Genomic DNA, 26283 nt, shown 5'->3' on the forward strand with positions numbered 1-26283 from the left:
ATGCTAAAAAGGTGAACCACAGCCACCACATTTTCTGCAAAATGAACTTGTCTAATCCTTTGCATTCAAACCAGCCCTCACCTCTCTATTGATAAATACAGCTTATGCTCCAGTCCCAGGGAATGCAAGTACTGTTTGCAGAAATAGTGCTATCCTGGCTACTTCTCATTATCGTGTTTTTATTGCCAGGGATCCTGGAGCTTTTTAGTAGCTACAGAATCAATAATGCTGTGACATTCATACATTTCTCAATGCTACTGTGCATGGTGCAGCATCAAAGTGCTGGTTCTCAGGGGCTCTACCTGATAGTGATACTTGTGTACTCATATAATCCTTTTTATCTATAGTTTACAGATCTTAATTAAGATTTACAACGCTATTGTGAAGTGGATCTTCATGTCTGGGCAGACCAGCATGGCCAGATGCTGGAGAGGAGTATTTCAGAAAAGCTCAGGCTTTTTGTCAAAAGCACTCAGCTCTCACGGCAAGGAACTCCTTGGCAGCCAGGCTGCTTTGCAGGGAAATCTGCCTTTCTCTGAAGCCAGTACTTGAGACAGGGACTGCCACCCTGGAGTCCTGACATCCACCTTTGGTGATAATTCCCTGCTCCACTTGTTCCATTTTTTTGCAACGTTTTCTAAAAATATTTGATTTTTGAGAATCTGTTGCAACCAAGCCTTTAGCTTCCCTCCCCCTCTCAAATCTGTGGAGGTTTTTCTTCCAGACTTCAAAAATAACTAACTCAATAGTTATTTACTAAACAGCAAAAATAACTAAATAAATACAATCAGTTTGATTCACTCTAGCTTCTGGAAGCACTATTCTGGAGACAAGGAGGCTTCCAATTTCCTACATGAGTCATGATGTTCTTGGATTCAACCTATCAAACTATATCAGCAAATCATATTATATAATGTAATATAACAAGACACAACTGCCTGTGTTTAACCTAGAAAAGATTAAAAAACATGTCCTACCATGGTCATTGGGCTGTCCTGGCAAAATTGTCATTCTCTTTTCTGCCCAGCTGCTGCCCCTGCTGTCCTCCCCAACCTGCTGTGCTGGAAGAAAAGTGCCATTTTTAGGAACAAAGATCTGAGCAAGTCTGGTAACAGAGAAGCAAGTCCTGCTTGTGCCACTTCCCTGGTTTGGAGGCTGAGTGCTCTAACGTCGTGTCCAGGGTTTTGTCTTTTATAATGATGAGGAACCAACATCTCCTGGTTGAGAACAGATGCACTCACAGTGATATGGGAGTAGGGGGAGGGAGACTTTTGAACTGCTAGTGCTGCCTTGTTCTCAGTTTACATGTAAAGTAGAAGGAAAAGGGATGTGTAGATGTGATAAAGAGTCATTGTCCTTTTATTCTTCACCTGCACAGAATGAGGGAATTTGGAGTTTTTTAGCTCTGTTTCTGGGTCTTGCACTTGCCTGGTGTAAGGCACAACCCAGAATTAGTCTGGAGAATCTCTGGGAGGGGTTGAACTGGGGATAGGAGCATATTGCTGTTGTTTCTCCTTACCTTGGCCTCTGGGGATGCAGGAGAGGCTCCAAGTCAGTATTACAGCCCTGGTATCTGCACCCTTCTACTCAAAACCCCTTAATTGGAATCATCCATTCACCTGGGCAGTATTTACTGACTGGTGGCCAAGAGGAGCTTTCCACAGTGTTTCTGAGAGAGGAAAGCTGTGACCAGGGTGCAGCTCCCTGCAGTTTCCTTGTGCTGGCACAAGCCTGGCTGCAAGGGCTTTGTGTTTTTAACTAAAGTCTGAGGATATGGGAATGGAAGGAGAAACAGGCTTCAGTCTTTCAGCTTTCGCATTTCCTCCAGGGATTTCCCCCTTTTCTCTCCCAGAAAGATTTCCCCCTTTTCTCTCCCAGCGAGCAACAGCTCAGGAACAAATTTATTTTAGCACCTGTCCATCCTTTTGTCTCAGGTGTTGGCCTTGGCAGTGAAAAGCATCACGTTTGTTTGAGGGGCAGGCATTAGGCAGGAAGAACAGGAGCCAAGCAAGGCTTGTTTCAAGGGTGATTAGGAAAACTGTGCCTTAGGAATCACAGTCCAAGGGACAAATCACACCGAGCAGCAGGGGCATTAGTGCAATACACGATCAGGCAGGGCTGGAGAGGAAGCAGTGAAAGAGCCTGTCCAGGCTTCTGTTAAGCGTTACAACGATGCACCTCTCTGCAAAGCCATTATGGAGAAATGTCTCAGGAGAGAAGATTTTAATATATTTCAGCATGAGGTAAATGATCCCATGCTGAGAGGAGCCGGCACCCTCTCTGTGCCAGCCTCCACCACGAGCAGCCAGTCCCCAGGCAAAGCCATGGCTAGTCCTTTATGAAATGCAGCATAGGCTCCGGCATTAATATTGCTTTGCTACCAGTTACGCTTAAAAAAAAGAAAAAAAGGGGGAAAAAAAGGGGCAAAACTACAAAACAAGCTCTGAGAACAACAGCAGCAGCAAAATCCTCAAGCTGTGCTGGAACAGAAAGTAATTAAGAAATATTTCATATCTCCAAGCGGCCCTGAAATTTTTATTCCTGTGCATGAAGCTCGGTAGGCTCCTCACGGGCGGCGGCTGCTGCTGCTGCGTTTCAGTGCAATAAATCCTGTTGCCTTTGGAGCCTGACAGCCAGCCCAGGATGTGATCAGAAAACCAACAGGCACTCTCTGTAGGTTTATTCCTTGCCTGCATCAAGTCTGCTTATACCAACCAAGCCACTGCTCCCGGTGCAAACCAGTGGGCAAAACCCTGACCTGTCTTTGGGACATAAAGATGAGGAAGGGGGGAGGTGGTGTCAAGAGAAGGGATGTAGAAAGTGGGAATTCAGACAAATAAGCTCCCATTTGCAATACTTCCAGCCCAAGCCCAAGAGTCTCACCCAGTCTGAGTCCAGCCCTAGAAGTATTTATGGCCCTGTGAAGGCTGACAGATCCAGAGTTGAACTTATCTGGAATAAATAATGGTGTGCTTTAATCTCTCTTCCAATGAGCTGTGTCAGTGCATCCCAGACCGTGCAGCCTGAAGGACATAGCTCAGGGCTGTGCCTGGCATGGGGCTGCAGGACCTGGGGCTTGGTGTTGGTGTGCCTGGGTGGCCCTGCCAGCTGTCACCCCGCCTGGGTAAGCTTATCTGACACCAAATGTCCTGCACAGTTGGCAGCTCCTCTGGGAGGAAGGCAGGGGAGTGGACAGTCTGTTTTTCTTTCTCCTATTCTTAATCATAAAAGAAAGTGTTTCTAAAGCTGTAACCCATATTATTGGGTTCTGTTCTAAAGCCGTTAACTGCAGGAGAACCTCTAGTTATACCTTTGGATTCAAACTGTTGTCTACAGGCTCAATTCTTGCATGTCTGAATCCTAGGGAATCCTCTTCCTCACCCTCCTTCCCAACAATCTGAGTCTCCACAAAATTCAGAGAACCTTGTGCATCCAGAAGGCTTGTGCTACAGCCATCCTACAGAAACCCAACAGAGCAAGTCTCTCCAGCAAAGAGCTGGAGCAGTAACAGTTATTAGCAGCTAAGCCCTTACATGTCACACACCAGGGCAGGGACAAGACCTCTCTGGGGACGTGACTGTCTCTGTCTGAACCAGGTGGCTCCTCCAAGCCCTTGCTCATGAGTCAGTTTGCAGTTTGTGAGTTCCATTTTCTTCCTTTTCCTCACGTTTGCCATCAGGTGAAGCAGGATGGATAGGATGTGGGGGAGTGACTCCACCCACTTTTTTGTGTTTCGAATTGGTTTTGAGTATGAGAAAATAAAAACAGTATTATTTTTAATCAAATGCTTCATTCTGACTGCAGCTTTTTACTCCATATTTTTGCAGCTTTTGCAGCCTGGTATAACTAAAATTTTGAAAAGGAAAAGTCATTTTAAGGTGAAAGCCCTTTTTTATTTAGAGCCAATCAAATGGGACTTTACTAATTATTTATTTTCATTAAGGACTTCAGCCAAAACTGAAAGTTTTTCTTTAGGCACTTTCTTGGGTGTTAAAGGCTCATCTTTTTTTCTAAAAATATGGAACTGGAATGGTGCTTGGGTACCTTCACTCTGTGGATGATTTTGTTCCTCTTCAAGTGTCCACAGCATAAAAGAAGCACATTGTTGGACCTTGAAAGTTTTCTCGTGAGGTTTTCGCTTGAGGAATGCAGAGGAAAGGCAAAGCGCCCAAAGCTCGTGGGAGGTGCTGGTTGAAGGCTGCTTCTCCTGGGTGTGCTGAAAGCTCAGCGCTTCCCTCTGTCCAGCTCCAATGTCCAAACTGTGGCAGCTGCCAGGGACTGGCATGGTCACAGCTCCCTGGGGACTGCAGGCAGCCACCCTGCTGACAGCTGTCCCCCTTCTATCCCTCAGAACACTGATTCAGGGAAACAAATTAAGTCCATCTCTTTCCTGCTATTTCTAGTCCTTTCTTCTGTATTTTCCCTTCCTTCTTTTCCTCTTTTTCTTTCCCCTTCTCCTTCCATGCATGAACTAATTGACGTCTGATCTATTCAGAGGTTCGGCCCTAAAAAGTAACCTTCACTTAACTGCTCACATAACTTGCCTGTCACTTTTGATAACAGTCAGGGCATCATTTTTGCAAGTGTTCAACAGTAAAATTACTGCTTTGCTCTTGTCAAGCAAATGAGCCCTGAGGCCTGTGTGAAAACCATTAATGATGATGCCACGGCGGGACTGGTGCACTGGGCAGCCTGCAGAAGCACCGCTTCTCAATTCACTGTGCCCCTGCTGAGCAGTTTAGGTTTAATTAACCTGCATTAATGCCTGCTGGGACAGCATTTTCCATGCCTCCTTTTTCAGGGGGTCAAGTGGAGCCGGAGACAGCTGCTGGTGTCTCAGGTGCCCTGCGTACGTGGCTGGGATCCTGGAAATGTTTATGGCTGTGGTGTGGAAATAAACTCGGCTTATTACTCTCATAAAACTGGTGGCTGTAGCCTTGGGCTTTGCCAGACTTGCTGAGCTGCTGGAGAGAATTACTGACAGAACATAAACCTGCTACAGCGCGTGGTGCTGGGGCACAAGGCTGTGCTGTGAGGTGTTTGTAGGGATGGAGGGCTGCAGAGATTCTGCAGGATTCTGCAGAGATCTTGTGGGTGTTTCCATCCTCCAGAAATTGTTTTCCAACTCTATCTATGTGGTCAAGTAATGAAACGTGCTTTCTAATGGGAAAGGACTCTGAGATTGGGCTTTGTGTTGCTGAGTCTGCACCCAGCTGTTATTGGGAGGGTGAGCATCTACCACAACAGTTGTAATTACAGTTACAAGGCTGCCATTTTACTGATTAGTAACAGGCAGAGGCAGGGGACTGATCCACACCTGACACCGGAGTTCAAGAGGGTTTTGAGATCTTGAAGACAACAGGCAACATAAATCCTATTTCTTTAGAAAACTAAGCTTCAATGGGGCTCTACTGGTTTGAGTACCATTCCTCTTCTGCAGAAAAACATGCAAAGCTTAACTTTATTCTTGTTTCTTTACCATTTATGTGTCCTAGAAGGAATACAAGTCCAAGAATCAGAAACTTGGACAGATCTCCCTGCTTATGAAGTTCAGATGAGACAGGCTTTGTCATCAACAGTGCTTGCTTGTGTCTTCGTGTGGCTTGATGTGTGAATGAAAGGAATTATGAGTGAAGTGGTCATTAGCAGGTATTTACATAGGTTAATTGCATGGGGTAAGGAAAGATCAATTTGATTTTCAGTGGGGCTACTGATGGAGACATCTTCCTGACAGAGCTTCATGACCCCTTTCCTTGGAATTGAATTATAGTTTTCCGGTCTCAGCAGGCTGTAGCTAAGGATTTAACAAGCTTCTAGGTCATGTCAAACCTTGCTTTTGTACTTCTGGGTATTTGGTTTTGATGTGCCATGTCTTCTGGGTGCATTTATTGAGTTTACCCTGGTAGTCCAGTGAGGAGATTTCTAACAGGGGAAATTGCCCTCATTTGCACATATAATGAACTTTAGAATCATAGAATGCTTGGGTTTTAAATGGACCTTAAAGGTCATCTCATTCCAATGCCCCTGCCCATGGAAGGGACACCTTCCACTATCCCAGGGTGCTCCAAGCCCCATCCAACCTGGCCTTGAACTCCAGGGATGGGGCAGCCACAACTTCTGTAGGCAACCTGTGCCAGGACCTCAGTGCCATTCTGGGTCCATGGTGAGTGACTGTGGCAAACTTTGATCAACAAAGATGAACAACAGATGGGTTTAGGGCATCTGAATACTTCCAGTCTATTTAATGGGCATTATCTCATTATTGCTACCAAAGGCCCATGGTCACTGTGTTGCCTGGGCTAAGTGTGAGCAGTTGTAGCTCATCCTGGTTTTCCTGGGCCGAGCACCACCCTACTCTTGGTAAAACCACTCCTGCCACTCGGGCAGGCTGGCTTAGAGCTGGTTCTGTCATGTCTCCATTAGTCTGCCATCTGCCACCTACACCAAACCTCCCCCTGGCCCCAGTCCAGGGCTCTTGCAGGCTTTGCAGATGCTCAAGCACCCCAGTGGCTGCAGGATGGGAGTTTAAATAAAACAGAGCATTGATGTGGAGATGAAATTAATTAATGTCCCTGCTATTAAATTACTGTCTCTAAGGGAAGACTTTTATTTTGCCTCTCAGATGACAGTGTTTCATTAGGGAAAAATACATGAGGTTTGAGAGCTCAAGCTTTGAAACAGTTTATCAGGTTTATTTATAAGTAAGAGTTGCCTCATTTTTCTTGTGACTTTAGGAGAATACAGAGTTTAGCCCTGTATTTTTTGAGTAGGGAATTGCTGAGAAAAACCTGTTCCTGTGAACCCCTGAGTTGCAACAGAGTCCTACCCATTTTTTAAAGATCAGTCCCTGACATTCTACACAAATCAGCAGCTGAACACCTCAGTGGGGCAGCCATTCTCTTATCTATCATTTATTTCCAAAAATGTATGGGCAAAGCTGCACACATTGGCTGGGTGACCCTTCCCTGTGTTCTGGCCTTACCTTGCTTCATATGAGAAGTGAATTGCTTTGATTTTGTGAAGGTTTGTATGTTCCTTATTCAGGGCTATATAAGAAGTGCAGCAAGTAGATGAGAAGTAAGGCAGTAGTTAGGAAAAAACCACTGGAATATGACTTGGAAACCTAAGGGAGAGTTGCAGGCAGAGACAAATGGGTCCACAGTTTTTGCTGCTTCCCTGCTGCCCACTGCCCGTCCTGCTGACATTGGCAAACTTCTGTAGCTTGGCATTGCTGAACTGAATCAAAGAACAGCCTTTTGTAGGAGTGCAAAGATCAGGGTAGAGGTGCTACAGTCAGGAAGTACAGCAGCTGCCCATATGACTCCTAACTGCAGCCAGAGCTCTCACTTTCTCACAGTCAGGAGCATTTAAATAAATAAATAGCCTCATAGTAGACATCTCTGCTTTTTTTGTATGAGTTAGATGAATAAATGTACCTGGAGAGTACATATAATTTATTTAGAAATATAAGGATGTTGAATATCTGCAGAGAATGAAAAAATTTCCCAGTCCTTGGGGTTATTTGATCTGCTAATTATCCATACTTCAGAACCCATTATTCACACTTTCCTGCTTTCCTCCAAGAAATATATTTGGCAGACAAAATTCGAGTTGTAAACCATTAATAAAATGCAAATGTGCAACAGTCTTCTTTGTTTGATGTTTGCCAGTAAGCAGATTGAAACAGAGATCTCTGCTGTGTCAATATCCTGAAAGATTGGGGGAAAAAAAGTTTTTTAGACTTGCCTTTGCCCAGTGAAACAACCAAGGGCAAACTGCAGCTCTGTTTGGAAGCATGTTTGGCACAGGCAGCAATGGTGACTCACATATATTAACAGCAGCAGGGTTTTGGATCCCCTGCACCTTGCTACCACAATGCCAAGCTATTCATCAGCACAAACAGTCCTGCACACTCTCCTCCAGAAAAAAAGCCAAACTAAGGAGGTCTTGGGATCTCTAATTTATGCCGGGTTTGGTCCAAAACTTGCTGGAAAGATTGACTGAAAAGAGCTGTGGGACTACCTAGAATGGCCCAGTGCAGGTGGCAATCAGTCCCCAATCTATGTATCCCATTCTACACCCTGAACATTTTGCAGCATCATGGAGAAGGTCTCCTTTGGGATGCAAAACTGCTGGTGGAACAAGACAGTGCTACTTTCTGAGAGAGAGCTCACAGCCATGGCAGGGGTTACAGGGATGGAGGTTTGCTGGCTAAGAGAGAAGGGGTCTATATATGTCCCAGTTTCTTTTTTGGACACGTTGTTGGGCAGATTCCTTTTTGACACTAAAGAATTCATGTTGAGATGGCTTCTTTGCTGTTGTAATGCACCTCCCCTGATTGCACCTTGTCTCCTTCTTATGGATGTGGCTGCTCTGTTTTCCCCTGGGAACCTCCAGATGTGTCATGGTTGGAGCTCTATTCTTGTAATCAGAATGAAGGAAGAGCCCTTGATGTCCTTCAGAAGGGAGCACAGTTCTCTCTCTGGTGTCACCAGCTCATGCTGAAGATGGTAACGGTAGCAAATGTCAGATTCGCAGGGGAAGGCTGAGGGGGTTTGATGTTTGAATTGAGGCACTGTCTCATCCTTCTGTGGGGTTGTTTCTGAATCTACACATCTCTGCTTCTCCTCCAGTGCTGTGGATCTGCAGATGTCCTTGGATTCCTGCAGGAGCAGGAAATAGCCAAGAAATGGGCAGATTTATCTTATTTGGTGCCCACTCAGTGGGTGCTTAGAGCAAGGTGTCACTTGTCTTGCCCTGGTTATGGTCATATTGTAGGGAATGTGTTAAAAATGCAGCAGCTGCTATTTGTTCTTGAAAAACACAGGATCTTGTATCAGGATAAACATTTCCAAAAGTGCCTGGCCTCTGTGACAGCTACAGGCCAAAGAAGGACTTAAATGATACACACAGGGTTAGAATTGACCTTCACCAGACTGGATTTCACTCTGAGCTGCAGAATGGTTTGTTAGAATGGGATTTCTATTGCTTCTCTATACACTGGCAAATATGTCTTGTGTGTTTGGATCTGTATTTTCTGAGTGCTTCATTTAAACTCTGAACTCTGGAGGCAGATGAACACAGGAGTCTGGTGATAGTTGCAGGAAGTATTTCAGACCCTTTAACTGGCAAGAGGAGAATAATAGAGCTTTGGTTGGCTCTCAGTAGAAAGTGGGGTGAGATTTTCAAAGTCCATCTCTGCAAATACTGTTGTATTTTATGTCATGTCTTCTGCAGGACAGAAGACCAGTTAGATGTGACTTTCATAGGTATCAAGTGAGAACAAAACAAAACCACATTTTGAGGGACATAGAGGAAAATGATCCCTAACAAGAGGTGCTGGTTTGAATTTATGGGCAGATGGGCATTAAAGGATCATGCTGAAAGATCACAGTCCAAGAAGATGAGCTTTAGATTACAGGATTTTCTATTTCCTACACTTTCTCTGAATTTTAGTGCTTTTTCAGGAGCAGATCTATTTGATGGGGGCATGTGTACATTTTGAGGGGGCAGGTTTGTTGTCCCCCAAGGCAGCAAATCTGTCAAGGCTCCCCTGTCAGGCTGTCAAGCCACTGAGCCTTCTTCTTTCCAACCACATTTGAGACAGGTTGAATCTGGTGAGGCGAGTTGTGTACCCAAGGCACAAATCCTCATCCAGGAAGCAGGGAGGCAGCCTGGGGAAAAACAGGCATTTGAAAAACAAAGGTAGGGAAGTGCAAAACTGAGTTGTCTTATGTTTCAAATGTGACTTTCCACGTCAGTGATCAGAGTACAAGTCACTCAGGTCTGGTTATTTGAAGAACAGGATGAACAGCCAGAACACAGCGGAGTCTTCCTGGGTTTCCCAAGCCTACCTGCAGTTCATGCCAGGTGAAACAGGGGACAAAAGGAACTGTCCTGACTCTGGGTGATGATGTTGTGGTGTTTATTTTAATGTAGGCCAGAAAGTCACACTGGAACTGTGGTAGGGAATTGCACTTTGCATGGGGTCATGATGTAAAACCAGGGAACAACTGACCCCAAACTGTGTTTCTCCTTTCATGCCAGCTGGCTGGGGCATGTCAGCCTGCTGCAACTCAGCTCACACCCTCATAAAAGAGTGGATAAACCCCACCACTGATCTGACCTTTCTATAAACCTGCTGTGCTGTGTTTCATCAGTTGAGCCTCTGGCCCAATCAATTTTAAATGCCACTGTTTGCCAACCTTGCATTGTTCCCGCAAACCGAGTGTGTTAAGAGAGGATAATTAGGGAGAACACAGTAATTAATACTGCTGATAATAACCCAGAGGTGTAATTTAGCTGCCTGACTTAGACTGAATTCCCTGTGCTGGAGGAGGAAAAGGCACCTGCTGAAGTCTTTCACAGCAGCTTAGCTCTCCACAGGAGGCAATCACACGCTGAGCACACAGAAGCCACTGAGGTCTCTCCTGAGCTGCTACTGATTGCCTTGCAGACAGCGATGGCATGTCACTATTGATTATTTTCCTATTATAAACTCCTTCCTCTTCTCCCTTTTTGCCATGATCTGTTGGGTAAACACAGGAAACAAGTAAGAGCAGCTGAGGTTTGCAGTTATGAAGTGTTTGGAGGAGGAGGAAGGGAAGCACTGGTTAATGCTGAAAGATTAGGGTCCAAAGGGATGTGGTGGTATCAGGATAAAAATCATCCTTCAGTCCTATGCAGACTTTTCTGCACAGAAATTACAAGAGGCAATTTTTAACATTGACTGCTGTCTTGAGCATGCTGCAGTGGGAATTCTATGTGCAAGTCCATGGTCAGGGCTATTTGTTTTTTCAGACTGTAGTCACTGCAAGTATTTTAGGGCTTTCTTTTACCCAGAAATCCTTAGAAGGTCTCTTTGGTTCCTGTGATCTCCTATTGGCTGTGGCAGGGTTGAACATGGGACAGATGAAGCTTCTTTCCCACCTTCTGGTCACTACTGGCTCCACGTATGGAAGTCCCACATCACTGGACACCCCCAGATGGGTGTCTAGCTGCTGTCTGAAGTACTTTCTCAAGGTATTTCTCATCATTTCCCATCTCCAGAGCCAGCATTAATTTTGTGCAGCGCGAAGTCTTTCTGTTGCCTACAGCTTCTGCCCCAGTTCTGTTTTGACTGCACTTCTGGCTCAGTTTGGTGAGGTGATGCACTCATTGATACCATTCCTGTGCGTTGGGTTTTTGTTAATGAAAGAAGTTCCTGAAAATGCACAGAATTGTGTTTTCCTTCTACTAATTTCCTCGGAAGCTTGAGGGAACTGGTGTGCTTCTGCTCATGTAAATGAAGCTCTGGTTAAACATATGCAATGGAAGGTCATGCTTCTTCTTCTGATTTTTTTTTTTTTTTTTTTTTTTTTAATGTGCCATTTGAACTTTCATTTCCTCAGCCTCATTCCTTGCATGATAAATTAATGTTTTATTCAGGACATTGAAGTGCACTTGTGAGACATGAGTGATCCCAGTGACCTTCTCTGTGACCTTGAACAAATGTTTTCTCTCCCTGGATCTGCTCCTTCCCAGGGGTTTTAAAACCAACTAATTGTCACTGATGTCTATTACCAGCTTTTAGTCTTTGCACCCATCCTTCCTTGTGTCCTGACAGTCACGCATCTTACCCTGGAGCTGTGTAGAAGTTGGACATCCAGTCTGTACTAACTGTCCAGTCTCCAAAGAATGATCTAGTCAGTCCCAAATAGCTTTCTAAAGAAGGTGTGGTGAATCATTCTCCTGACTTCCCCTATCGCTGCTCACTGAAGATAGTAGAAGCCTGGATGGCTAATGAAACAAGATATCTAATTATTTAGAGATGTAAATTTAGTAGGAGGGACTCTACCATGAAGTCACAAAATGCAAGTGTGAGATTTTTGTCAGTAAAACCTCTGCTTTTCCTCTTGTTGTGCATTATTATTTCTTGGTTTTGGTTTGGTTTGTGTTTGTGATACGCACTTTCATTCAGCAGCAATTAATAACCTTCCTGGTGCAAAGATGTCAGGTTCTGTAAGTCAACATGACACAGAAAAGGAATGGAGAACACTTGTGAGAGGAGAAAAGAAATTAAAAGAAGAACCTGTTATAGCTGTACTACAAATGCTATCAGTGTTTATCAGGGAAATAAGACAATAATCATCGGGTCCTGATAGGATAAGTAACCTCATTCCTGCCTTATTAGTGCTGGGTTTTTGTGGGGACAAGGTGGTTCAAGCTTGATTTTTCAGTAAGCGCATCGTACTGACTCTTGTTCTCTATGACAGTTAGAAAGAGTTCAGAGATTGGTTTTTATTTTATTTTCTTTCTTGTTTTCCCTTCCTCTCCTGACTGTCAGGGTGAATTTGTATCTTCTGGCAGTGTTGGGGAGGTCGGAAAGATGTCAAAAAAAGGATGGAAAATGCATTTTAAAGTGAGCTGTTAGGAATTGCTTTGACGTTTCTGACAAAGGGAAAGGTTACTGCACACAACTCTTCAGCTCCTATCTTCTTATTGCTTTTCTTGTCAATCACAAGAGGAAGCAGAGGAATTCCCTATCATGACTGGCTTGTCCCATGCCCACAGCTGATCTGGCAGGTAGGTTTGGCTTGGCATGCAGGCACTAATCACACTCTGCAGAGTGTGATTAGCACTTGGGGACATCTGTTCTACCCCAGTGTCCCCTGGGGTTCTGCTAAAGCAGAATGGTCAGTTCAGAGGTAGCCTTGGCCCCTCTCCCCATCATCTTTTTTGTAAAAGTGAGAAATGCCTACTCATTCTGTCTTGTTTCTCCAAGGAGACCTTGATCCTCAAGTGAACTTTATTGATTGACTTGCTCCAGAAATTTAAAATCACAGATTTGGAGGCATCTGCATAACCCAGTGAACCTCTGCTGTTGATAACAGACCAATAATGCTGATGCCAAGTTTGGCACCCAGCGACATTTGGCCTGGCTCACTCTCTGGTCACCTGCTTGGGAAGAAGAAAGGAGAAATTAAGACACAAAGTTTAAAGACAGCCCACAAATGGCCAGAACAGAGGGGACGTGTTCAGGAAGGAGCTTTACCAGTGAAAAGATAAAGCTCTAAGTGCAGAATATTTTGCTGTTGATGCTTTAAATTGCAAATGAGCTGAGCCTGAGACAAGGGAAATCAACGTGCATGAACTTGTACTTTTTTGCTTGCACCATGTTTGATTCCTGGATAACTCAGGAACAGGAAAAAATAGAAGAATCTTTTCCAGTTTAGTTCATTATGAAGAGCAGTAACTAGTTCTAAATAGCTCTTTATTTCTTCTCCAGTCTTATTATAGGACTGGATTAATAGCTTCAGTTTCCTGGTTTGTAATAGGAAAGCTTCAAGCACTTTCAATATTTTGGTAAAAATATGCAAACTTGATTGTTTTTCCAAAAGCAACTGAAAACATAAACTTATTTGAGGAAACTCTCAAGTGTCTTTTCTTTAGCTGAGAATTAACATTTTCTGAGGCAAATGCACCAAACAAGTTTCATTAATTCTTTTTTTTCTACCAATTCTTACTGGTTGGGTGGGTGGGAAGAGGGCAAATCTCCTTGTCACCTCTTCCTCTGATTTGCAGCCCTTGGTTTTGCTTTTTGCCTTTCTGGACTAAAACCAAAGGCAACACTTGTAGAGGCCCTGAGAAGCCTTTAATGTCAGAGCTTTTCTTGGCAGCCAGAAGAGCACAATTGCAAAGCAGAAAAGAAGAGCCTTATTTAGCAAGCAGCTGTTGCTCTCCAAGTTGATGAAACAATTAGCTGGAGATGATGCCCTGGTGCCATTCTGCTTTATAATAGCACCACGATGCTCCTTTGCCAGGACAAGCCTCTTTGCAGGTTTAATAAACCATGTGAAACCACACACGACATTTCTTACCTTGGACTCTTCAGGCCTTGTAGAGGGAAGATTTAGCTGGCCAAGGGGAACATGATGCTCCTGGAGGAGCAAACTGATCTCCCAACAAGGATCCTCTCTGCCTGTGAAAGCAATTAATAAAAGCTGGAGCAAATCTCCTCTTAAAAATGTCTGTAGCAGCCAGAAAGGAGCTGCTGCAGCAGATGCTGGCCTCATCCCCCCATGCTGGTAGAAGCTGTGCACTGTGTTGTCTGGTGAGGGTAGGGGTGAGAGCTGCTCTGAGCCACACAAGAGTGACAGTTTTCCATATTCCTGACAGCCTCTATTAAGCCATACACGGAGATTGATGGAAAGTTCCTCTGCAAAGTGGTGTTGCCACAGATCAGAGCAGTTCAAGCAGCTGCTGGGTTAGAGCAGTGTCCTTTATTTATTTCCTGGTGACTCTTTTCCACTACTTTTTCTGGAAGCAGATAGTGTTGTTCGTCTGGCTGCAAGCTGAGCTTGATGCTAAATCTGCTGGAAATACTGAGCAGTGGATGCCTCTGTACCTTCTGTGCAATTGCATATGGATTGGTTCCTGCAAGAGTTTCTAATAAACATTTTGATGGCCCTGTTTTTTCAGCCACATCGGAAGGTGATCATAAAAAGGAAAAAAAAAAATCCCGGAGGAAAGGAGATTAAAATTATCAGTGATCTCAATTCCCTGTGTTTCAGTTAAACAACATTTTTAATACTGTCTGCAGTGCATGTACTATGAATGTGCTCCCCTCTCTTGACAGGTCCCCAAATCACATTCACTGCCATTCATTATGTGCAATGGAATAAAACATTTATTCCCAGTCATGTTTTATTCCTGGGGAAATATCTATTTCTGCAAGCTCCAGACATCTTTTTAACTATTAGCATTTCCCTTCATGGCACTGGGCTCCCTGCCCAGAAGGAGTCCTGCAGGTCTTGGTGGGATCGTGTCACCAGGCACTGTAGCCCTGGTGGGACAGGGACAGGCTTTGCAGCCTCTCATGGTTGCAGATAACACAGCCTGGCTTTGAAAATTTAACTGCAACATTCTTGGTGTTTCTTTGTAGTCCCTCTCCGTGTCGTTGTGACAGGAATCTTGCAGCCAGTGTAAGGAGGGGTGCGTTGTATTTTGCTGAAGTTCACAGAATCTTCTCCTTTAATTTAATGATCTTTTGGTCAGCACTTAGATTTTATTTTAGGAATAGAACTAATGGCAATGCATGACCCCTTTCCTGAAATGTCTACTGTCCTGTGACCAGAGTACACTGGGACTGACCCTTATTCCAAAGGCAGGAAGTTATGGCCCAAAGGGGCATGTAATTATTTAATGGGCAGCAGGAAGCTGGATGTTCTGACTCCAGCTCTTCCCTGCCTGCTTGACCAAGCTGCCTTTTAACTCCTGTTCACTTAACCCAACCATTAACTGTGCAGTCTGTGAAAATGAGCATCCTCTGATTTACCCTGTGCAGACGAAACAGTGGGGCTCCCTTCCAGCAGCCCTTTGCCCGTAACAGCCAGCCAAAACCTCAACTCACCTGAAGATGAAACAAAGTGCTGAAGGCAGAGGGGAGTGCAGAAACACAGGAAATTCAGGGTTTGAGCTTTACAGCCAGTCCCCAGCCCACTTCTGTTATTGACACCTTCAATAAATCAGCTCAGCAAAGGTTCAGATGGAGAAAGATTCACTGTGGCTCAGTGACAGCTTTGCTGTTCAGAGCCTACAAATCACCCAGGGAACTTTATTTCCTGCCTGAAGGTGCTTCTCAGGGCTCTGCGCCCTGTGGTTCTTCCTGCACTACCTCTGGGCACAGGGAAGATCTGCTTCACCCTCTGCTTGTCCCTGGCAGAGAATGGCATTTCATTGTGTAAAGGGAACGTCATGGAGTCACGGCTGTAACAGAGTTATTTGTAAACAGCACATTCAACAAGCAGCAGTCCAGTATAGCCTGGACTTCTCTGGTTTCCTTTTTGCACATAGGACCCAGCCCCACCATCCTCTTCTGGCCTCATGTCCCATGGGATGTGCCCACCACAGAAGGGACAGAATTTGCTGAACCAAGAGCTGGCTCACAGAATAAACAAGAGCTTAGTGTGGCAAGCATCACAAGTCTGAACCCTGCAACGTATCTGGCTGAAAATGGACAATGCTTTTAGGAGTTATTAGGAAGGATAGTCTATATGCTCTGTTAAGCCTTGTTTCCTGAGGAATCCAGGCTAAAATATTGCTTAGATCTCTTAAGGCAGTTATGCCCAAGTGCACAAGCTACTTTAAATCAGAAAGCATGAAAGCAAATTAAGGTTTTAAATCACCAGAGGTCAATTACCAAGTGGCTACTGCAACCTGTTATCTTTGCTGAACTACTGTGCAGGCATGAACATCTAAATCAGTGCTGTTTAACCCAGAGCTCTCAAAACAGGATTTTCTCAGTGCTGCTGAATCTCACTGCTCTGCAATCATCTTACTTTCAAACTGATGTAGGAACAATAGAAAACAAAATCTCTCTTAATAAGGTTCAAGTGTAGCTCTTAACCATCCTCAGTCACCCAAGTAGTAGATCTAACCTGACTTGACTTTCTTATAAGTATTCACTAAGTTGCTTCAATTCTTAGAATACTCTGTATGTTTTAAATCTTCCAGCACCTGCAATACAGAATACCTTCAAAATATCTTTGCCACCTTTCATTCTAGCTGCTTTCATAGCAGGAATTATTTCTTCCTTTACTGAAAACCAGCTATCACTGGTTTGAACTGGAGTACCATCCCAACAGTGTTTAGGGTTTTGTATTGACTAGAGTTACAATGAAGTCAGAGTAGAAGTGTGATTATTTGTGATTTGATTATGAAGCAGTTGAATTTTTCAAAGCAGAAGGGAATTTTAAGTTTCTGTTTTCATAACTCTGGATGTTATGGCTTTGGGCTTTTCTGATCTACAGTGGACAATTGTTCCCATAACTAGAATTGTCTCAATTTAGATCCTAAAGGGAAGAATCCATCCAAAATTAATATTGTCAGCAGTAAAAGAGCTAACTTTGGGGAAGAAGACAGCATGTGCTATAAAAAACCATGACCCCACAAACACAATTTTCCCCTATAGACCGGTAATGACTCATTTCAGTGTTGAAAACATAATTGAATTGCTCCTTGCAGCAATTAGGAGAGTCTGTCGATGTGCAACTATTTAATTGTGTTTTCATACTGCGGACTTTCGGTGGCAAGCTGAAGGCACCATTCTGATGCTGAAATTACTGGTCTTTGCTGCTTGTTTTTTCCTGAGCTCTATCCTGGACTAGAACTCAGAGTTGGGAGAGTGGTGAGGGTTTTGCTGACTACAGGCCTGGCTCTTTCTCAGCTGGCTGAACTGGTCACTGTCCCATGGCTGGTTAAACCTTTAGCAGCTCGTGGTGCTGAACTGTGCTTGCCCCTTGCCCACCCCACTCAAGGTGAGGATGGTTAGCAAAGAGCTCTGGGTTAAACTGCTTGTGCTAATCCATTTGTTGTGTCTCAAGGGGATTAGGGAGCAGTCACACACATGGCTTTGGTAAAACTCAGACACTAAGAGAAGGGGAAGTGATATATATTGGGGCAGAAAGTACCACCTGAGGGTGGCCTGGACTCACCATCTGGGTCAAAACAAACAGAATGGCTAGGAAAAAAAAAAAAAAAAAAAGAAATATCACCTTCTGTCCATCCCTGACAGCCAAATGCATAGGCACCCTCAGCAAGGCTCACTCCCCACGGAAGCTGGTGCATGTGTCTGGCTTAAGCAAAAACACAAGTCCCAGTAGAGCCAGATGTTAAAATAGCAAGGGCAAGAACTCACCTGGTTAGAGTGGGCTGGAGTTGCCTCTCTGGTGCAAAGAAATTCCTGTTTAACAAGGGGTTTTCTTGCATGCTCATCCTTACAGAGAAAGAAACAAAAAAACTTGTTTGTTTCTGTGCTGAGGGGAGTCTCAGAGGTATCAAAGCAGCTGCCCGAAGGTGTGAGGTACCCAGGGAAAGAAAACTGTGCCCAGGAACATCAGGATTCCTTGTTAAAAAAAGCCAGCAGGTCTCTCTGCTGCTCTGGCTGCCTGCCACGTTTCCAAGCACGAGCCAGCTCTGTCTGGGCAGCTGGATCTGCTTGAGGACTCTGCCAATGACAAGGCAGCCAACTTGTGAGAGTGAGAGGTGGTCAAGCTGTCAGAAACAACCTCTTGGAGCTTCTATGGAGGGGACACAAATGCAGTTCCCTTGCTCTGGCCAAGACCAGCACCCTTGGCAAAAAAGCACCTCTACCTGCCCATCAGCCTTTGTGATTTGATATGGGCAAGTGGATGCAGAGCTTTGATTGTAAAATCTGGTGTTTTGGGAAGGCTTCAATTTTTTATTGCATTTATGTAGCGTACTTTCACTTCAGTGCTGAAAAATTATCATTTTATCTCGAGCCCTATTGCCAGCCAGCTGCAGTAGTTATGTTTGCACAGTCAACCTGTAGCATCCCAGTTGAGCACATTGCAAAACCATCAAATGATTTGATTTGGCTGCTGAAACATCCGAGCGAATAAGCTGTATCCTCCAAACCAGAAGCTTTGGAGCTAGATCAGAGTGTCTTCAAATCCCAGAGAGAGTTCAGATCCAGAACTGCTCCCAGGCCTGATTGTTCCACAGCAGGATCTCAGATACATCTCTGAAACTTCTGCCATTAACAAAGATGAGTCAAGTGGGTCATTTTTGCAGCCTGTATCTTGTCTGAGTCATGAGTTAAAATATTGTGTTAGTGAAATACCAAGCTTCACATGATCATATACTGTTCTTTTTGCAAGAATTGTTTTGTTGTCATTAGAAAAAAAGGTAATTCTAGTCAAAATGGGAAGACTTGTCTGGTCTTGGCTGATTAGCATTGATAAATGGATTTGGAGAATGAAGTCAAGTTAGGAATTTCTGTTGTCTGGCAACTTCATATTCATTATGAAAGTCTAGCAGGGGTTTCAGTCATGCTGCTTTGCACTTGGAAACAGTTTAGCTCAACTCGAGACAGTGGGAACAGTCACAAATGCCAGGAAATATATCTGTGATGCTACCAGAGAGAGGACAGGGATTTGAGGGGTAGTAATAAGAATTAGGAGCCAGATAAGCCTGAAAACAGCTCAAAGGAAGTGAAAAGTGGCATTCCACTCTCTTGTAATGGGTGACAAGAGAAGGAAGACCATCCAACTCGGTCATAACAGAGAATTGGGAATGTTTGAAGGATGTGTTTTGGGGACCCTTAGGGGTGTCAGGTGCTGTTGGGAGCTGAGGGAGCTGCTGTCCCACCACGGCAGGGCTGGTGGTGAGGGCTGAAGCCCAGGACTGGCACGCTGAGGGATCTGGGCTCTCCAGGGTTATGGGATGTCAGAGGGCACATTTGGTGCTGCCTCGTGAGGGCAGGGATTGACTGGCACCCCAGGGGGGTGTGTTATGTGTCACTGGGTGTGTCACTCTTCAGCCGGGCTGTTGGGGCTGATTGGGAGGTGTCACAGGTTTTGTTTCTCCTCCGGCTCCATAAATCCTATTTCTGAATGATTCACCGTCCAAAGGTGCTTCTCCAAAACCAAGGGGACCAATAAACTCCTTGGATTTTCTATAAAACAAGAAAAAGCAATCATTGAAGAGAAGAGGTGTTTCCCATAGAAGTATTTTGATTTCTTCCCCATGTCTGAGCATGGGAAGCAGCTGAGTGCTCTCTTTCCTTCCTGAAGGGAAGGGAAGGAATGGGAGAAGGAAGAGGAAGAGAAAAGAAAGGAAAGGGGAAAGGGTAAAGGAAGGAGAAGGGGAAAGGTAAAGGAAAACTCCCAAAGGTTCTGGGGTTTTGTGCTTTCCTTGCTTAAAAAAACTCCAACCAACTAAAACCCCGAAACAATTTATTTTGGTAAATGCACCAATTCACCATTTGGGAATGAAATTCCAAAGTGGCTTGGCTTTAAAGCGCTAAAATTAGTCCAGTTGGCATTTAATGAGCCTTCTTTAGCAGAAACTATTCCTGTCACACCCCTGAACAGCCCCTGCTCCTGCACTAGTGGAAGCTAGGAGCAAGGTTAGAAACAAACTATTTACCTGCATAAAAGTACTTACTCCAGAGCAGCCTGATCTAATCCTAGGCCTTTGTGTCTTTTGGCTCTGCTTCTGCTGGTAATTATGCTATTAGTGGGATTGGACAGGAAAAAAAGGGGTTTTTTTCACAGTATGAATGTGTGTTTCAATTTTTGTGCTTCAAAATGTCATCCCCCTCCTTTCAAGGGGCCAAACTTTGTTTCAGACCAAGACCTGAAATAAAATACCATGTTTTGCTTCGGGAAGCTGTGTTGGTTGCTGGTTGATTTTCAAACTGTCAGTGAACCACATATTGGGTTGTTCAGAGAGTAATTGATATTTGATATTCAATCAATTGAATGATTATCAATTGTAATTGATAACTGATATTCAATCACCACAAATGGGGAAACTGAGGCACAGATGGGCTTCCCCTCCCCAAAGCTTGGTGCCAGAGCTGGCACTGGGACCCAGGTCCCTTTGGTACAACTCCCTGTCTAACTAGACCCCTAAGCAATTCCTAGGGAGAACAGATACTGATTTTTTCCATGGGTTGTTAAGGCAAGACTGAACACAGGGTTCAAAATCTCTGGATGCAGTTCTGCAACTGGAAATTGGGGAGAAAAAAGAAAAAAGAAATAATTAAGGAAACAAAGCTAAAAAAGAGGAATGTGCAGTGAGCAATGGCCCAGCCTGTGTCTCTGGGCCCTGCCAGTGGCATCCCAGTCCTCACTCAGGTGTGCAGATCTTACAGCAGTAGGATGCTGATTCCTTTTACCTTGCTGGATCCCCGATGGCGTGGGTTAATTGAATGGACATATTTCATTAAACAAAGCCTTCGCCATCTGTTCCATCCCAATTAGAAATGCAGAAAAGAACATATTTCTCAATGACAATGGCAGGGAGGGGGAAAAGATATCAGTGGTTTCAAATCATGTAAAATTTTTCTGCAAGACAGACTCACAGCTGGGAGGTTCAGTTTTTTTCTTGGGCCAGGCTCCCAGATCTTTAATTTCTCTCTCTGAAACACCAGTTTGGCTGGGTGGGAACTTCTGCAGTGTTGTCCCTCCACATGATTTGGGAAGGGGATGCAGGGGTCTGTTTGCTCTGCTCATTCCTGGGACCAAGGCATAAGGAAAGAGCTCCCTATGAATTGTTATGTTGTTTTACCTTCCTGGTGTTGGAAATTGCACATTGATGCTATGCTGAGTTGCCATCTCTTCCTGAGGGAACTTCCAAGCTGAACTGAGGTATTGAGTAAAAGAACTCCAAGTTTTTTAATTGCAAATAACAGTGATATACAGACAGGGAAAAGTTATTCTCTGAAATTAAAGAGCCAGTGGTGTGAACCACAATTTCTGTCCATGTCTTCTGTGTCTGGCTTAGAATGTGTTTAGTTTCTGCTCCATCCATTTGCTGGGGATGTTGGGAAGCAGCAGTTATCTGCTGGGGGAGGCAAGAGGGGGATGCAGAAGCAAATGCCTGATGTTGTCCTAGGAGATGATTTCACAACCAGGAGGCAGGTTTGCTCTGACCTTTAGGAGGCAGAGCTGATTTGTTTTATTGCTGTGGTGTGTTTTATCTTTATGTTCCCATTAATCATTTTCATTCAAATGAAACCTGCAAGCATGTAATGTGCAGAACTCCTTTCATCGAGTCCTTGTGTGTGTGTGTTTGTGTTTCTTTAAAAAAAATACCGCAGCCAATTCGGTTAAATTATTAGCCCTGTAATTCTCAAATTTACTGTCACCCTCAGGTAAAATTGCTGCTGCAACTAAATAAAACCCCTGGAAATGAATTGCAGCTCTTGACAGCCCTTAAGCCCTTGAGGCATTTAAATTCTGGATTTAGCGCAGGATTATTACTTCAGTGCAGCAGTTAACCGTGTCTTTAGCAGAGTTGCCTGCCACACTCGGTCCTGATTCCAGCGCCGCCACAATGGCCCCTTTTGTTATGTGTGCCTGATGGAAGCGTGGGACCGAGCATCGAGCATCCCGCATTGCTCCAGGAACTGCTCCACGCTCGCAGCCGGAATTACTTTGCATCTCGCCGCTGCTGCACTGTCCAAGCCCCTCATTTCGCAACTACAGCCGCCTTGGCAAAAATTCCAGTGCCTTTTTCTTTTTGTTTGCTGGTGGTGTTGCTTTCCTGATGGCAGCAGCTCCGCAGGAGGGGTCATTTTGCTGTTTTTTAATGGCTTCAAACTCTCTTTATTGCTGAAGCCAGCATGTCCACCTGCTGAAGGGGCCGTGCATGGCTCAGTGACACGGCTGTGGCCACGGAGCCAGCAGTGCATGGAGGGGCAGGAGGAGCTGGGGGGGCTGCTGGATCAGGTCCTGCTCTCAGATACTCAGAAATGCTGGAGCAGGAGAGTAAAACCAGCCAAGGAAGTTGAAGCTGTGCAGAGCGTCAGCAGGGATATGTCCTTTTCCTCGTTATTCATGTTAATGCTCTAGTGGCAGCCTGAATTATATCTCCTTTTTTTGAGACTTGCATCTTGGGCTACTGTCCTTCTGCAAAGACAGTGTCAAAGCCTTTCCTGTGCCATTGCACAGGAGAGGAGGGAGCACACGCTGGGCAGCAGTGCCTGAGGCATGAGATTGTGTCTGGGATTCAAGTTTGGGGAACCAGAGGCAGTACAGCTGATCAGAAGCTTTACCCCTGGAGATAAATATGTCACAGCAGAAGGCTTATTGATAATATCCGAGGCCTTGGCAGGCAGTTCTGGGTTCTGATGTTTAGCAGGAGGTCACCAGCAGAAAGACAGAAGACAAACATTGCCATGCTCTTTATTTTGTAGTGTTTCTGAAGGAGATCCTAACCCCATGGCAGTCTTAGTCCTGATTAAATACCCTGTGTGAATACTGATGAATTAATGAACACTTGAACTCAGAGAGCTTCTGGCCAGCTTCTGCTGATCCCACCCCAGACAGTTTTGGTCTTGATGTCTGAGCAATTTAGATATTCTAAGGTCAGGATGGTCCTTTTCCTCTCCTAACATCCCAGCTTTGACAGATTTGAAGACACCATCAGCCTTTGGAAGAAGGAAGAACACGTCTGACTCCACCCAGAGGCAGTTACATCAGAAAAGAGCCCAAACAGACTTCTCTCCCTTGCTATTTGTGCTCAGCTCTTGATCACTGCAGCTGTGAGACATTTATAAACAGACCTAAAATACATCTGTGCTAATTGCTGACAACTTTGCTTGATGACCAAATCCCGAAGAAGACCAATATGGTGATGGTCCCCAAGCTCCTTAGAAGATGCCTGTTTCTCAGCCCACAGCAATCTCGGCCAAGTCTGTGGTGAAGAATTCATAATTCAGACATTTGGTGGTGAGACACTGAATTACCGTGTGAGTTTTGCTTGTCCCTCAGCCAGGCTCCCAGAGGAGAGGATGTAGAGACAGGCAGTGCAGAGGGGCTGTAGGGTGAGGGATAGGACCAGCTCTAGTCCAGATAAAGCAATGAGCACAGGCTTTGCAGCACTCCCAGCATCACTGCCAGCTCAGTGGGCAGCCACAGGATCTGGTGTGTCCGAGCTGGAGGTGGCAGCAGCCCTTTGAGCAGCAGTGGGTGGAGGCAGGGGCAGGTAATGGCAGAGGAGAGCAGGGAACGGCAGCACTTGGCACTCTGGAAAGGTTTATGAGCTGCAGACCGGGGCTGCAGGAAAGTCAGCCAGGATCCAGTGCAGTGTCCAGGCTAATTACGCCTGGGGATCCTGTGCTGAGCACAGGCAGCTCTGAGCCCGTGCACACAGATGTCTCTCCCCCACACTCCACTGAGCCGCGTAATGGAGAGCTGACTGTTTGTGACAATTTAGGGCTGTGCTCCGGCTGGAAGGTCAGTGTAAATTAAGATGGCATGATGAGAATAGTGAGGACATAACTGATGGGCTTAGCATTTTCTAGCCAGGAATAAACAAATTCCCGTGTGTCACAAATTTACAATGAGTGAAAAGTGTTCAGCCCTCTCCTCGGTGCACTTGTGTCTCCACTGACAGGCACTAATGGGATATTAGAGGCCAGCAAAAATAGCTTTTGCAAACCTTAGGCACAGAGCAGTGCTCAGACACTTCTCTGCTTTCAGGGGCTCGGGTAAAATGTGTGCCTACCTTGGGAGAATAAACATCCTGCTGTGGGAGGCAAACAGGCTGTGTGCCTCAGCTGCAAGACTGAAAAATTGGGTCCTGTAAGTGTCCAGTGGCCTCAGAGAGCCAAAACAGTCCTGTCAGCTGTGGGCAGTTCCATCCTTGCCCTCAAACACCACTGAGCACATCTCTCTCCCAGCTCAGGGCTGCGCTTCTGGGCACCAATGCTGGAACGAATTGTGTCCTGGGACTCCAATTTTAGGTGTGGACATTTGACCAGCTACAATGGAGAGCCCAGCAGGATACGAAGAGAATCTGTCACAGCCTCAAGCCACGCTGTCTAGCAGCAGGAGGGAAGGAAGTCCTGGCATGTAGGACCTTTGTGGTTGCTGGACAAGCGCTGGGCACAGCTGGCACTGGGCTCTGGGATGGGTTCAGAGTTTGCTGCTGCAGATTTGGGCTGTGGTTACGTTGTAGAGCTGAGAGTAATGGCTAATTAATCTGCTGAGTGACAGAGCTGGGGGAGCAAACCTGCCCCTCCTGGGCCCAGTTCCAACCACAGGCATTACATGCCCTGCTCTGTGCAAATGGAAAGTTGCATGAATTGTTTGTGTGCCACCGGATCCCTGCTCAGGACTGAAAAGATGTGAGCAGCTTTGTCCTCCTCTCCTGATAAGGTTAAACAGACAAAAGGGGTACCCTTTCCCTTCCCATTTTCCTTCGCATCTTCCCAAGCTTAAAATCCAGATAGCTGCCACAGAGGCAGTGAAAAAAGAAATAATTCCTATGGTTGTATTCCTGTCCAGGGAAGTAAATTGTGTGTGCCTGCATGTATGTGCACACACACACACACACACACAAATGATGCATTTATCTTACGCTCATAAAGGATGAGGAATGTGCATCTGGACATGACTGTGAGCCAGGAACAATGCATTCATTTCCTCACCATTGCTTTATCCCTTTGACCTTAATTTGAATCCCTCCGAGCTGCATGGTTGCATCTGTCAGGGCGGCTGTACCTTAACCTGCTGGGACCAAAGCCTGGCGCAGGGAATCTCTGTGCCATCCATCTCTGCCCGTGGCCTGGCATTACCTGATGTTCTCCCAGTCCCTCCCTCGCTGCCCCCACCCTCCTGTGCTTGGTGCATTCAACCTGCATCTGCCCTAATTACTTCAAGCAGAGGCTGAGCACAGGCGGTGCTGTCCCTGCCCCAGTGGTGCAGCCATTGGGGTCGGCAGGGAGGCAAATGAGGTGATTCCCATTAATTCCACCTCTGTCATTTCCCTGTCTGCAGCCTGGCTGATGAGCTTGTCAGCCCTCAGATGACAGCAGGACAGAAGGTCAGGTTTTCCTAACGATGCCCAAGGAGCTTGATCTGTGTAGCATGACCATGCTATTGTAGAAGGGCTCTGACTCAGTCTGCCTTTGCATAGCTTTGCTGCAAAACTTTTCCATCCTAGATAGAGCCTGTGTCCTGCAGATCTTCCCAGACTAATCTGTTAAATCATCCCCCCCTTTCATTGAGTGTCGTTTCAGCCATTAGTCACAGTCCGAGGCACTGCCGGCAGTTTCTATTTAGGTGGAAAGGGATTGGGGTGAAGGGGTGCTGTCTGTGGAGCGTGAGCAGAGGGTTGGTTCCTGAACCCTCTTTCTCAGGGGTGTCTGCACAGCTGTTTTTAAAAACAGTTCCAGGCAAGTACTCCCATTGCCTGAAGGCAACTGAAGACCCCAGACCTGTGTGGTGGCTTGTGAGCCTGGGTTTACAGAGACTTGATGCAATGAGGTGACCCCACAACATGACAGCATCATCTGCCTGTGACACCCACAGGAACAGCTGTCGAATTAGCCTTAGACTCTGCTCTGTGTTTCCTCTCTGTGTTTGGTCTCTTCAGCCATGCCTAAGCTCAGTGCATTTCTGCATCTGCTCTTCCCTTGCCCACCTCCTTCCCTGCTCTGCTGTCCCTCTCTCCAGAGCATCTCCTGGTTTGCATCTCCTTGGCAATGGGGAAGGACAAGGGTTGTGTCCCACCCCTTCCTGACCCGCAGAGCTGCTTTTCATCCTTGGCTGATAGCAATTAGAAGGTCCCAAACTGTAGCATCTCCCAGCCTGAGGGAAGACAATCCTGGGGTTCACCACAACCCATCCTAGGAAGAGATTCTCCCAAATCCCATGCACTTCCCAAGTGGCCATGGTTTATCCTTCCTGGTGCTGCCACGGGGATCATACCTTGTAGCATCCTTGCTCTTCCCTGTAGCACTCCCTGGCAAACCTTGGCAGGGGAGGC

Source organism: Corvus brachyrhynchos, unplaced genomic scaffold (assembly GCF_000691975.1).
Source record: "Corvus brachyrhynchos isolate BGI_N302 unplaced genomic scaffold, ASM69197v1 scaffold21, whole genome shotgun sequence".
Taxonomy (NCBI): Eukaryota; Metazoa; Chordata; class Aves; order Passeriformes; family Corvidae; genus Corvus; species Corvus brachyrhynchos.